Source organism: Ailuropoda melanoleuca, chromosome 4 (genome assembly GCF_002007445.2).
Source record: "Ailuropoda melanoleuca isolate Jingjing chromosome 4, ASM200744v2, whole genome shotgun sequence".
In the NCBI taxonomy this organism is placed as follows: Eukaryota; Metazoa; Chordata; class Mammalia; order Carnivora; family Ursidae; genus Ailuropoda; species Ailuropoda melanoleuca.
In genome coordinates this window covers 60,324,573-60,336,950 of record NC_048221.1, presented here as the reverse complement: position 1 = coordinate 60,336,950, position 12,378 = coordinate 60,324,573, and positions in this window count along the sequence as shown.

Below are 12,378 nucleotides of genomic sequence, written 5' to 3'. Positions count from 1 at the left end.
CATTTTCTCTGGGGAATGAAGTCACTGCTGTGTTCATAAGGAAATTGTTTCTGTTTCTACTGGGATTTCATAAGCAGAGCTCTTTCTATTATGACCTCAGAGCTGACAGACTAATGAGAAGCATTTTTAACTGGAATAGCATTTCAACCGGAATAGCCATTTGGCCAAGAAGCTTAGGTTAGTAATGTCATGCACATACTGTTTATTTACAATAAAAAGAAATACATAGTAATATTTATCAATTAAGAAGGCCATGATTTAATAAACATATGTATGCTCTTTGAAAATATGGTTAAATGGAGTACCCAGTTAAAAAAAAATTTGTGAGAAATTAGACGGTGGCCATTTGACTAAAACATAATAATAATTATATTTATATAATTATATTGGCTGGAGACTGAAGTCTTTATATTGGCTGGAGACTGAAGTCTCAAGAAACAATCACATCTGAGATTTGTTTCAAATGAAATAAGAGTATTAGAAAATGTCACAGCATCTTTTTATTTGACAGATATTCAGGGATTTTAACAATATTAAATCTACTAGAGAGATCCTTTATTTATTAAAAGATCCTTCATCTGACAGCCTTTAAAAACCCAATAATAAATGTCATAAATGTTTAGCCTGTATCTAAAACAAATGTGTGACTGTTTGAGGCTATATATCTTCAACAGCTAACTAGGAAGCAAGCCCCATATAGAGTAGAGAGACACAAACACAGCTATCACAGCATGCACCTGGTGACGTGTGACTCCTAGATAGTTCCCCTAAGAAGGCCACACATGTCACCATGACACCACGTCTCTTGGAATTACAAGCAAAGGTTTATGTGTATGAGCATTCTTCAGAGAAGAAAGTTCATAGCTTTACCTGGACTGTCAAAAGGGTTCAAAACTTCCCCTAAAAGTTAAGACAAAATGAGATTTGATTTTTGGGGATGTGAGCATCTCAGAGACAGAGATTGTGTTTTATTCATTGCTGTGCCTCTTATGCTTGGCAAAAGTCAGTTCTATGATGGTTAGTTTTATGTCTCAACTTGGCTGGGCCTTAGTGCCCAGATATTTAGTTAAACTTTATTCTGGATGTTTCTGTGACAGTTCTGGATGAGATTAATATTTAAATTGGTGGACTTTGAGTGAAGCAGATTGTCTCCCACAATGTGGTGGGCCTCATTTAAGCACTTGAAGGCCTGAACAGAACAGATGGTGGACCTCAGCCAGCAAGAAAGAATTCTGCCAACAGACAGCATCCCGACTTGCCCTATACCACAGGCTCTTCCCTGGGTCTCCAGTCTGCCACAGGGCACCCCACGGATTTTGGACTTGCCAGCCTCCATAATTGCATAAGCTAATTCCTTAAAATAAATATCTCCCTATATGCAGACACATTCAATTTGCTCCATGTCTCTGGAGAACCCTGGCTAATACAGGGTCTCATGAAATGTTTGCTAAGTGAGGGCAGGAGTGAATGAGAGAATGATGTCCCCCTGTCCTACAGTCACAGTGTCCTTCCTGCGTCATCACAGTGGGACACCATGCTAGTCGGCTGCCAGTGCCCACAACATTTTTAAAAACTTACGTTCTAGGAGTTACCTGGTTTTCAAGATATTATCCTCCATTTCCGAATGTGACCTTTCCTTTTTCCTCAGGCAGTATTTGGAAATATATTTGGTTTTAAGTAATACACTTGATTTGAAGTAATTCCTGTATTTTAAAGTGATAATGCCTCCACTTGCAGAAAAGAGACATGCCATCATGGGGGGTATTTCAGAGACTATCCCAAGGCTCTGAGGACAATTGCAAGAGATGGAAAGGCTTTTCCTAAGGTAGGATGATGAAATTGTTCTGAAGCAGAGACATCGATTTTGAATATGTGTTTTTACTTCCTAATCCAAAATGGTTAAAGGGACAGTTATGAAGTCACCTCAGACCCTCATCTATTATTATTAGGACCATCGCTATTATTATTATTATGAGTATTACCAGATCAGTGTTGACCCCTTCCACAGGCTGCCTCTGTTAGCTCTGAACTGAGCAGAAGTATTGCACTTTTAGCTGCATGGAAAAAACAGACTTAACTCAAAGGGAATTCATTGTAATGACAACTAACACTCATTCAATGGTGGTGATATTATGGGTGCTTCTGTACTCTTTGCATGCTATAACTCAGGGGCTGGTGGGCTGTTTTGTTTTTTTAAGATTTTATTTATTTGAGAGAGAGCGTGAGCACAAGTGGTGGGAGGGGGAGAGTGTTATCCATTTTACAGAGAATTAAGATTTAGAGGTGTGAAATAGTGTTAAATAATGCCCAAAGTTACACAATGTATACAGGCTGCTTAGGAATTTGAAGCAGTTGTTCTCAAAGTGTGCTCCCTGGGCCAGCATCACCTGGAAACATTTCAGAAATGCAGATCACTGGGCTCTGTTCCACAGGGTCCAAAATTGCAAGGGTAGGAACAGCAACGTACGTTTTAACAAACAATTTAGGAAACTGGCACCCTGCTGGGCTGCTTCACTTGGGCAGAGTGTTAGAAACACAGTGTGGGCCCTGCTCATGACCACGGGAAGCAGACAGAGGCTCTGGAACCCCAGGTGATTCAGAGTCACCCTCAGGGTGGGAACCAGCACTCTATTCTAGAGGCTGAGCACTGGCCTGGCTCCTTCTCCGGCCTGTTCCTTGTATCTGCAGAGTAACTATACACCATTCCCAGAAAGATCTGTAATTATGTTCCACACTTCACTGATTCAGATAGTCTCAATTTTCACATTTTACTAAATTTCAATCAGTTACAAAACTTTATTTTTTCCTGTTGGCTGTGTGGGATGTTATGTTTGAAAGTAAGGTTGGCGACGTTGTGACTTTAAAGAAATTGATACTTCATGCATCTCTCCCACTAAATGAACAATAAATATTCACTTTAGATTTATAAACTCTTCTCTGCTCACTGAAAATTGTTTCATTACTTCATCATCTATGGATATGTGTGTGTGTGTGTGTGTGTGTGTGTATTTATTTCAACTTATTCTAATTAAGATTTCTTGTTCCACTAATGTAATGGTCTTTGATCTAATTCCTCCATTACATGATACGATTTTCAAGGAATAAGGCCTAAAAATAGTTTCTCTTGTACATTTTTCTTTGAATCACAAGGTCAGGAATGATATCCCGGATGTTTCTCTTTGCAATTCTATAAGCAAATTTCACAGTCTGGCAATGTGAACCCTGCCTTTAAGGCCATCTCAGTGATGAATTTTGGGGAAAATCCAAACCGGAAAAGAGAATTTAAAGCCATGGAGGGAAAAAAACCCCAACAGGTTAAAGGCCCTAAAAGATGAAAGAAACCATTGTAACACATGGACAAACTCCATCATGGACTTTGAGAAGATTTAGGTCATGTTTCACTTACTTTTCATTTAACAAGTTGAGCACTAGACTAGCTCATCTCCTGTTGCTATCTAATAGCCTTAATCACTTTTAAAGAAGACGTATTTCTGAGTCATTTTACTTTACAGGAATTCAGTAAACCTTAGAACATGAGCCAAAGAGAGTGAAATCATAATTTCTTATACATTTCAAAGTATTTCTTCAAAAAGCTTCTAGGAAGAAACAGACGGTTCAAAATTGCTTCTAAGAACTTCTTCCTTAAACCATTGCTAATTTCCTGAGATTTGCCAAGGAATCAAACTGAATTCATTACCTTACCCCCAAGGAAGCACTCCATCCCATTTTTTTTTCTTATTTCTGACATAATTTGTTTCAAATGAGTAACTCAATGCCCATACAAATTGGATAATGTTTTGAACATTCTTCCAGTTACACAGGCTTACCGTACATTTTACATGCACCCCTTTCTCTCCTTTGCCATTTATAGTTCCAACACTAGCACCAAGTCACTTTGGTTTCCACTTGAGTTATGGGTAGCCATCTGTCAGATCTGCCTCCATCTCTTCCTTCCTGTTTCTTTTCCCATACCTTAGCAACTTCCTGACGTCCTCCACATTCTTTGTCTCATTCAACACCTAATACCCATCTTCCAGATTTTCTTTCTAAACAAAGCTTCTCACTGCTACTTTTCTGTTCAGGACCCACACTACTCCTAGATTTGCATTAGGTCTAGACTGGTTCATTTTTTTCAACTTAACATTTTCTTTCCTGCTTCTTAAACAAGTGAAGATCATACTCATTTCCTTGCTTATTCTCAAGTTGTCCTTCATGTCAAGAGACTCTCCCCTTCTCCATTTTTTTCAGATTTCTTTCTTTCTTTTTTTTTTTTTAAGATTTTATTTATTTATTTGACAGAGAGAGACAACCAGAGAGAGAGGGAACACAAGGAGGGGCAGTGGGAGAGGAAGATGCAGGCTCCCAGCGGAGGAGCTTGATGTGGGGCTCGATCCCAGAACGCTGGGATCACACCCTGAGCCAAAGGCAGACGCTTAACGACTGCACCACCCAGACGCCTCCATTTTTTCAGATTTCTTAATCACTAAAGACCCATATCTGGTCGTATGCCCTTGAATAATACTTGCCCTACAAACTTGGTCAACATTCATATCTTCTTCTTAACATAACCAACACCTACTGTTTGAAACACCATTTAAAAAGTTGCTTCTCTTTAATGTAAAACACTGTGCACATTGTATGAGATTTTATGACATGAGCTTGACTTTATGACTGACTTGCTTGTTATTTTGTGGACCTATCAACCTTGAATAATGTGAATTGCATATGGGACAAGTCCTCAATACCAGACACTCAAGAAACTAACTCACTCAACAAACATTTTTCCTCTACTATGATCCAGTCATAGTTGAAGTGAATAAAAACCAGTGCTCCAGTTGAAGAGATTCATTCCTGCTGTCACTATTTTTTAGTATCTAAATTTATCCTATCATTTAGGTGACAAAGATACATTGGTAAAGAAGGAATTTAAAAATATACCCAGTTTTTCCTTCTTATATTTTAAGTAAACTTCTAATTTTAGAACCGTTTTAGATTTAAAGGAAAAAATATGAAGCTAGTACAGAGTTTCTATAAACCCATACCCACTTTCTCCTAGGAAACATTTCACATCAGTGCTGTTCATGTGTTACGGTAAATGAAGCAATTATTGTTACATGGTATTACATACTTTATTCGGCAGTACTGTTACATGGTAGTACATACTTGATTCAAATTTCCTTATTGTTTACCTAATATCCTTTTTTAAAGTTTTGTTTAGATGCTACATTACATTTAGTATAGTGTCTCTTGGGCTTTTCTAGATTGTTACAGTTTCTCAGACATTCCTTAAATGACCTTGATGTTGTTGAAAAGTACTGATACCAGGTTTATTAAAATGATCCTCAATTAAGACTTGTCTGATGTTTTCCTTATCATTAGTGTGTGATTATGGGGGTTTTGAGGGGAAAGACTGCAAGGGTAAAGTTCCATTTTTGTCACATCATGGTAAAGGTACATGTTACCCATATGAGTTATTGTTTGTGTGAATTTTCATGACTTGCCTCAGGCAGTATTCATTAGATTTCTTCACTATAAAGTTTTTACTTTTCTTTACTTTTCTTTACTTTTTTTTTTTAAAGATTTTTTTTAAATTTATTTGACAGAGAAGAGACAGCCAGTGAGAGAGGGAACACAAGCAGGGGGAGTGGAAGAGGAAGAGGCAGGCTCCCAGGGGAGCAGGGAGCCTGATGTGGGACTCAATCCCAGGACTCTGGGATCATGCCCTGAGCTGAGGCAGACGCCTAAGGACTGAGCCACCCAGGCGCCCCTTCTTTACTTTTCTATACTTTGTTCTTTGGGAGGAAACAATAGTGCAACCTACAACTGAGAGTATGAAGTTATGCTACTCCTTCTTGAGGGGAGAGTTTTTACATAAATTATTTGGAATTCTTCAACATGGAAGATCTATTTTTTCACATCTATGTATTTACCCAATGCATTCAATCACTTGTTTATATCAATAAGAGCTCATGCATATTTATTTCATACTTTGAATTACAATGCAATACTACTTTATTTTGTGGCTCAAATTATTCCAGATTTGGGCACTGGAAACTCTTTACCAAATTGGCCTTTATGCTCTTTTGGTCCATCCCCACCTCTGTGTGTGTGTGTGTGTGCACGTGTGTGTGTTGAACACTTCCTTACTTTCTGACACTACAAGATGTTTCAGGCTCATCTTGCATATTTCCTTCCCAATCTTAGTCTCAGCCATTTCTCTAAGAAAGTTTGGTCCTTTTTATTGGATAACGGTTATTAAAAATCAAAATCTTGGCACTAGATTTGATCCCTCCTTTTTTTTTTTGCTCCCTTCTGTTGAGATCACGAGAAGTGTCAACTTAAGAAAGCATACATAATTATGATGCATACAGTGCTTGGGTAAATGAAAACACATGTCCATAAAAAGACTTGTATATGAATGTTTGTACTGGGTTTATTAATTTAAGAAAAAAACAAAAAACCTGGCAACAGACCAAATGTCCTTTCTGGAAAGGATCCACCATTAAGAACATTTGTGATTCATGGGAAGAGGTCAAAATAGCAACATTAGCAAGAGTTTGAAAGAAGTTGATTCCAATCCTCATGGATGACTTTGAAGGTTCAAGACTTTAATGGGGGAAGTATCTGCAGAAGTGGGGGAAAGAGCCAGAGAACTAGAATTAGAAGTGAAGCCTGAAGATGGGACTGAATTGCTGCCATCTCATGATAAAACTCGAACAGATGAGGAGTTCCTCTTATGGATGAGCAAAGAAAGTGTTTTCTTGAGATGGAATCCACTCCTGGTAAAGATGCTGTGAAGGTTGATGAAATGACAACAAAGGATTTAGAACATTGCACATACTTAGTGGATAAAGCAGCAAAGGGTCTGCGAGGATTGACTTCAATTTAGAAAGAAGTTCCACTGTAGCTAAAATGCTAGCAAACAGCATCACAGGCTGCAGAGAAATTGTTCATGAAAGGACAAGTCAGTTGATGCAGCAAACTTCACTGTTGTCTTATTTGAACAAATTACCACAGCCACCCCAACCTTCAGCAAGCACCGCCCTGATCAGTCAAAAGCCATCAACATGGAAGCAAGACCCTCCTCCAGCAAAAGGATTACAACCTGCTGAAAGTTCAGATGGTGGTCAGCATTTTTTTAACAATAAAGTATTTTTAAATTAAGGCATATACATATATATACACACAGACGAATGTATACACACATACATTTTAGACATAATGCTTTGCACATTTGATAGACTACAGTTTAGTGTAAATATAACTCTATGTGCTGGGAAACCAAATAATTCATTTGATTCACTTTATTGTGATACTTGATTTTATTGTGGTTGTCTGAAATGGAACCCACAATGTCTCTAAGGTATGTCCGTATATCACATACTTATTATTATATAATAAAATGAAAACATAATATATTAATTATCCACATAATAAAAATTAAATTAAATAAATATACCTAAGTCCTGAACTTGGCTTACTAATATTTTTTGAAGATCTTCAAATTTATTTGCATGAGGGACATTGTCTGTAAGTGCCTTTCCTTGAGAGATCCTTATCAGGCTTTTGTATCAGGTTGTCTAACTTCATAAAACAAGCTAAGTGCTTTTCCTCCTTGACCACTCTTTCTAGGGATTTATCGATTTTGTTAATCTTTTCAAAGAAACAACTTTTGGCTGCATTTATTTTGTTATTATTTGTCTCTTTTTAAAATTTCATTGATTTCTGTTCTACTGTCATCTACTTTGTGTTTAATTTACACCTTTTTTTCCTTAGCTTTTAGAAACAGAGTCTTAGATTGTTGAGTTTAAACATTCCTTTTGTTTGTTTTATGTTGTTTTTCTTTGTTTTTGGAGGAGCCAAATTAGACTCGAGTAGGACTGAAGAGGAAATCTCATCACTTAGGATGGATACACTGTGCAAATTAACATTTTGTTCATTCTATCTCTCAGGGTGTTTAGGTAATAATGTAAAGATACAATTGGAAGGGTATAAATATAATCAGTGAAAACTACCTCACTAGCATCCAGAATTGGCCACTATGACCACTACTTTTTATCTCTAAGGACATCAAAAGTTATTGTTGGTGTGCATTGACTTAAGTCGCCAAATACAAATTTAAAGGATAATTATAAATTATTTCAATAAGCTCTTTTAAAAATAAAATGTTTACTTTTAAATTTATAATAGAAGAAATGAAGCTCTGGTTCGAGATGGTGATATAAGAAGATCCTGAACTCACCTTCTCCCACGGACCCAACAAGGCTACAGCTACATATGGGAGAATTTCCTCTGAAAAAAAAAATCTAAAGTCTGGCCGAGGAATCACACACACCAGGAAAACAAAGAAAACCACACTGAAAGGATAGGAGAGGCAGGGACACGATCTTACCGTAAACACCTCACAGTAACCCACAACCGGGAGGGAACTCAAAACCTGGAGCTTCTCCATATGGAGTGAAGGATTTGAACCCCACATCAGGCACCCCAGCTTTTAAGACCTGCACCTGAGAAATGAGCCCCCAAGACATCTAGCTTTGCCAACCAGTGCAGGCTGCATCCATGAGACCCACAGGACTATATAGCAGTCTGAGAAAGGGCTCGAAAACGGCTCCTATGCTCGGGTTCACCTACCCCAGGCCCGGCTCAGAGGCAGCCATTTACACTCAGACTTTCCATGAAAAAGGTCCGTTTGCTTGTATTAAAATTGGCTGGAGAGGCAACTAATTTAACAGACATATTCAAAGCCTGCTGGTGCAGCATCTGAGGCAGGGACTGGTGGAAGCATTCTTCCCGCTCCCCTGCTGCTGCACTTCTGACCACCAGTATCTCAAGGAAGAAAGCTTTCCCCTTGGAACACCTGGGTGGCTCAGTCGGTTAAGTGTCTTCCTTCAGCTCAGCTCATGATCTCAGGGCCCTGGGATCGAGTCCTGTATTGGGCTTCTTGCTCAGCAAGGAGCTCAGCCGGCTACTCCCCGTGTGGGCTCTCTCTTTCTCTCTTTCTGACAAATAAATAAAATCTTTAGAAAAAAGAAAAAAAAGGGAAAAAAAGCTTTTCCACATACCTGGTGCCCTGATTTTGCAGCTACTACCCAGGGGACACCCCTTGAGTGCCTGGCTCTGGTGGCAGGGGAACCTGTGTTCCAGGGTCCCTTGGGACTGTAACAATTGGAAAGTTCTTGGCAGGCTACCACCATCACGGCACTGTCAGAAACAGACGGAAACACACTGCCACTCTTTCTGTCAAAGAGACCTATCTACTTGTCCTGGAACTTCAGCCAGAGGGGCAGGCTTCAGGTTTGGTTCAGAACTACAACCATAAAACTCCTAGAAGAAAATGTAAGTGGTAAGCTCTTTGACATAGGTCTCGTGATGATTTTTTTTTTCTTAAATCTGACACCAAAAGTAAAAGCAACAAAAGCGAAAATAAAAACGTGGGACTGAATCAAACTAAAAAAAACAAACAAAAAAAAAGAAAACAACAAGCAAACAACAACAACAAAACCAAACTCCTGCACAGCAAAGGAAATCAAAAAAATGAAAAGACAACCTACAAAAAGTGAGAACATATTTGCAAATCATATATGTCATAGGGGTTTAATATCCAAAATACATAAGGAACTCATAAAGCTCAATAGCAAAAAAATAAAATAAAAAATAAAAATCTGATTAAAAAATGAGCAGAAGATATGAAGAGACATCTTTCCAAGGAAACCATACGGATGACCAACAGGTACATGAAAACATAGTTGACATCACTCATGATCAGAGAAACACAAATCAAAACCACAATGAGTTGTCACCTCATACCTGTCGGAATGGCTATTATTAATAAGACAAATAACAAGTGTTGGTGAGGATGTGGAGAAAGGGGAACAGTCCTGCACTGTTGATAGGAATTCAAACTGGTGCAGCCAGTGTGGAAAACAGCATGGAGATTCCTCAAAAAATTAAAAATAGAGCTACCCTATGATCCAGCAATTCCACTTCTGAGTGTTTATCTGAAGAAAATGAAAACACTAGCTGAAAGGACATATGTACCCCATATTTATTGCAGCATTATTTACAATAGCCGAGATGTGGAAACAACTCAAGTATCTATTGATGGATGAATGGATAAAGAAAATATGGATATTTTTCAGCTATAAAAATGAGTGAAATCTTGCCATGTGTGACAACATGGATGGACCTCGAGGGCACCATGCTAAGTGAAATCAGTCAGACAGAAAAAGACAAATACCATATGATCTCACATGTGGAATCTAAAAAACAAAACAAATTAAAACAAAAACAAACTCTTAGATACAAAAAACAGATTGATGGGCACCCAGGTGGCTCAGTCAGTTAAGCGTCTGCCTTCAGCTCAGGTGATGATCCCAGGGTCCTGGGATCGAGCCCCGCATCGGGCTCCCTGCTCAGTGGGGAGTCTGCTTCTCCCTCTACCCTTCCCCCCTGGTCATGATCTTTCTCTGTCTCTCATAAATAAATAAAATCTTTAAAAAAATAACAATAAAGAACATGGTGTTACCAGAGGTGGGAGTGGGGGGGGGTGGTAGGTGAAGGTAGTCAAAAGGTACAACTTCCAGTTATAAAATACATAAGTCATGGGGATATAATGTTCAGCATGGTAACTATGGTTAAGAACACCATACTGCATATTTGAAAACTGCTAAGAAAGTAGATCTTAAAAGTTCTCATCACAGGAAAAAAAAATTCGTAACCATGTAAGGTGATGGATGTTAACCATGCTTACTCTGGTGATCATTTAGCAATATATACGAATATCAAATCATTATGTTACATACCTTAACCTAATATAATGTTATATGTCAATTACACCTTAATTTAAAAAGCTTTAAAAAGAAATGAAGGCCAACAGGGCAAAAATTAGTTATCTAAAAGCAAACTATAGACCTTCTCACTCTTTTTCCTTGTGACTTAGAGGAAGCAAGCTTTTTCCTAAGCCTCATAAGGTTAGGTACGGTGGATGGTGTTGTGCACCATGCATGCCCTCTCCCTCCTCCCACCCCCACCAGGAACACTCATTTCCCTAGCAAGGAAGTCATTACAACTGGCAGCTTGCTTGCAGCTGAGTGTCCTCTCACAGCAATTGTCTTTGACTGAAAAGTTGCCTTGCCTAAGGTCATGACTAATATTGGTGGAGAGCCTGCATCTGATGTCTGGTTGATGTGAGGGTTTAAGGCCTGAGCCCTGTGCCCTGACATAAGGCACCTCTGCAGCCTCACTTCAGCTCCAGAGCTCCCTGCGGGACCAGTAGACCTTTGGTGTGATGGCATCTGTCTTCTAGCTCAATGCTGTTCCACACACATTGCCCTCCAGAGCTCTCACTGTAAACTTCCTGGCTGCAAACTTCAGTCGAGGTGTCTGCTCCTCCCCTGACTTGGTACACCATACCATTGAGAAATCAACTCGTTATGCTTTTCTGTTGTGTTTGATTCGTTAATTTTGCATCACACATGAAAAATGCCAGGAAAGAGATACCCCTTCTCAAAATTATTACTGTATATCTCAGAAAATGCTTATATCTATTTATCTATCTATTTTAGAAAAAGTAATTATCTGTAGGTAAAGAATCTCATTTTCTTGTACAAATATATCCCCCTGTAGGTCTCCATTCACATATTCTGTTCCATATGGTCTACTTACTTAGTGTACACAAATGTTAAAGGTCACACTTATTACAATTCAGAACTTGAACATTAATACAGGTGTTGCCTGAAAATATGGTATGTCTTTAAGGAACGATTTTCTTTCTGTGATTTATCTTATACCTTGTTTTAGTCACTTAAACACACACATGATTAGGAAGGCCTTGTAGTGAATGTCTGACTTTGAATTCATTTCTTTGACGTGTGTACACAGGGCTCTAAGTCAGAGAGGTCGTGCTAAATTGCCAAATCCGTTAAGTACCTTGAGTCAAACTACCAGTTTACTCCTGCCCTGAGTCAACCCCATAGGCTTGATGTTATGGGCAAAGCCTTGTTCTTTCTTTTTAGTGTGGATAGTGGTACCTCTTAGCTAAGGTTTTTAGAAGAATAGAATGAGAGTGCACGCAAGAGAGTCTCCTCGGGGTCAAGTTCTGGGCCAGAGGAGGGTGTTACGAACCTGATCATTAGTGGAGAGTTTTCGTCTGCAGTGGGTCAGTAGGGATGGTGTGCCTTCCTCTGCCTGGCAGTTCAACCCCCAGCAGGAGTACAGCAAACAGGACAGCTCTCCCAGGGTTTCCAGGAATTAGACTCAGCTACATGAGTTACAGGAGCATCCGGGTAATTTGCATGTGATTTGCATAAGAGTTGGTATTTATTCATAAAATGATATTGGCTACTTTCAAGTAATTTTCAGTTTCATTTGTTATTG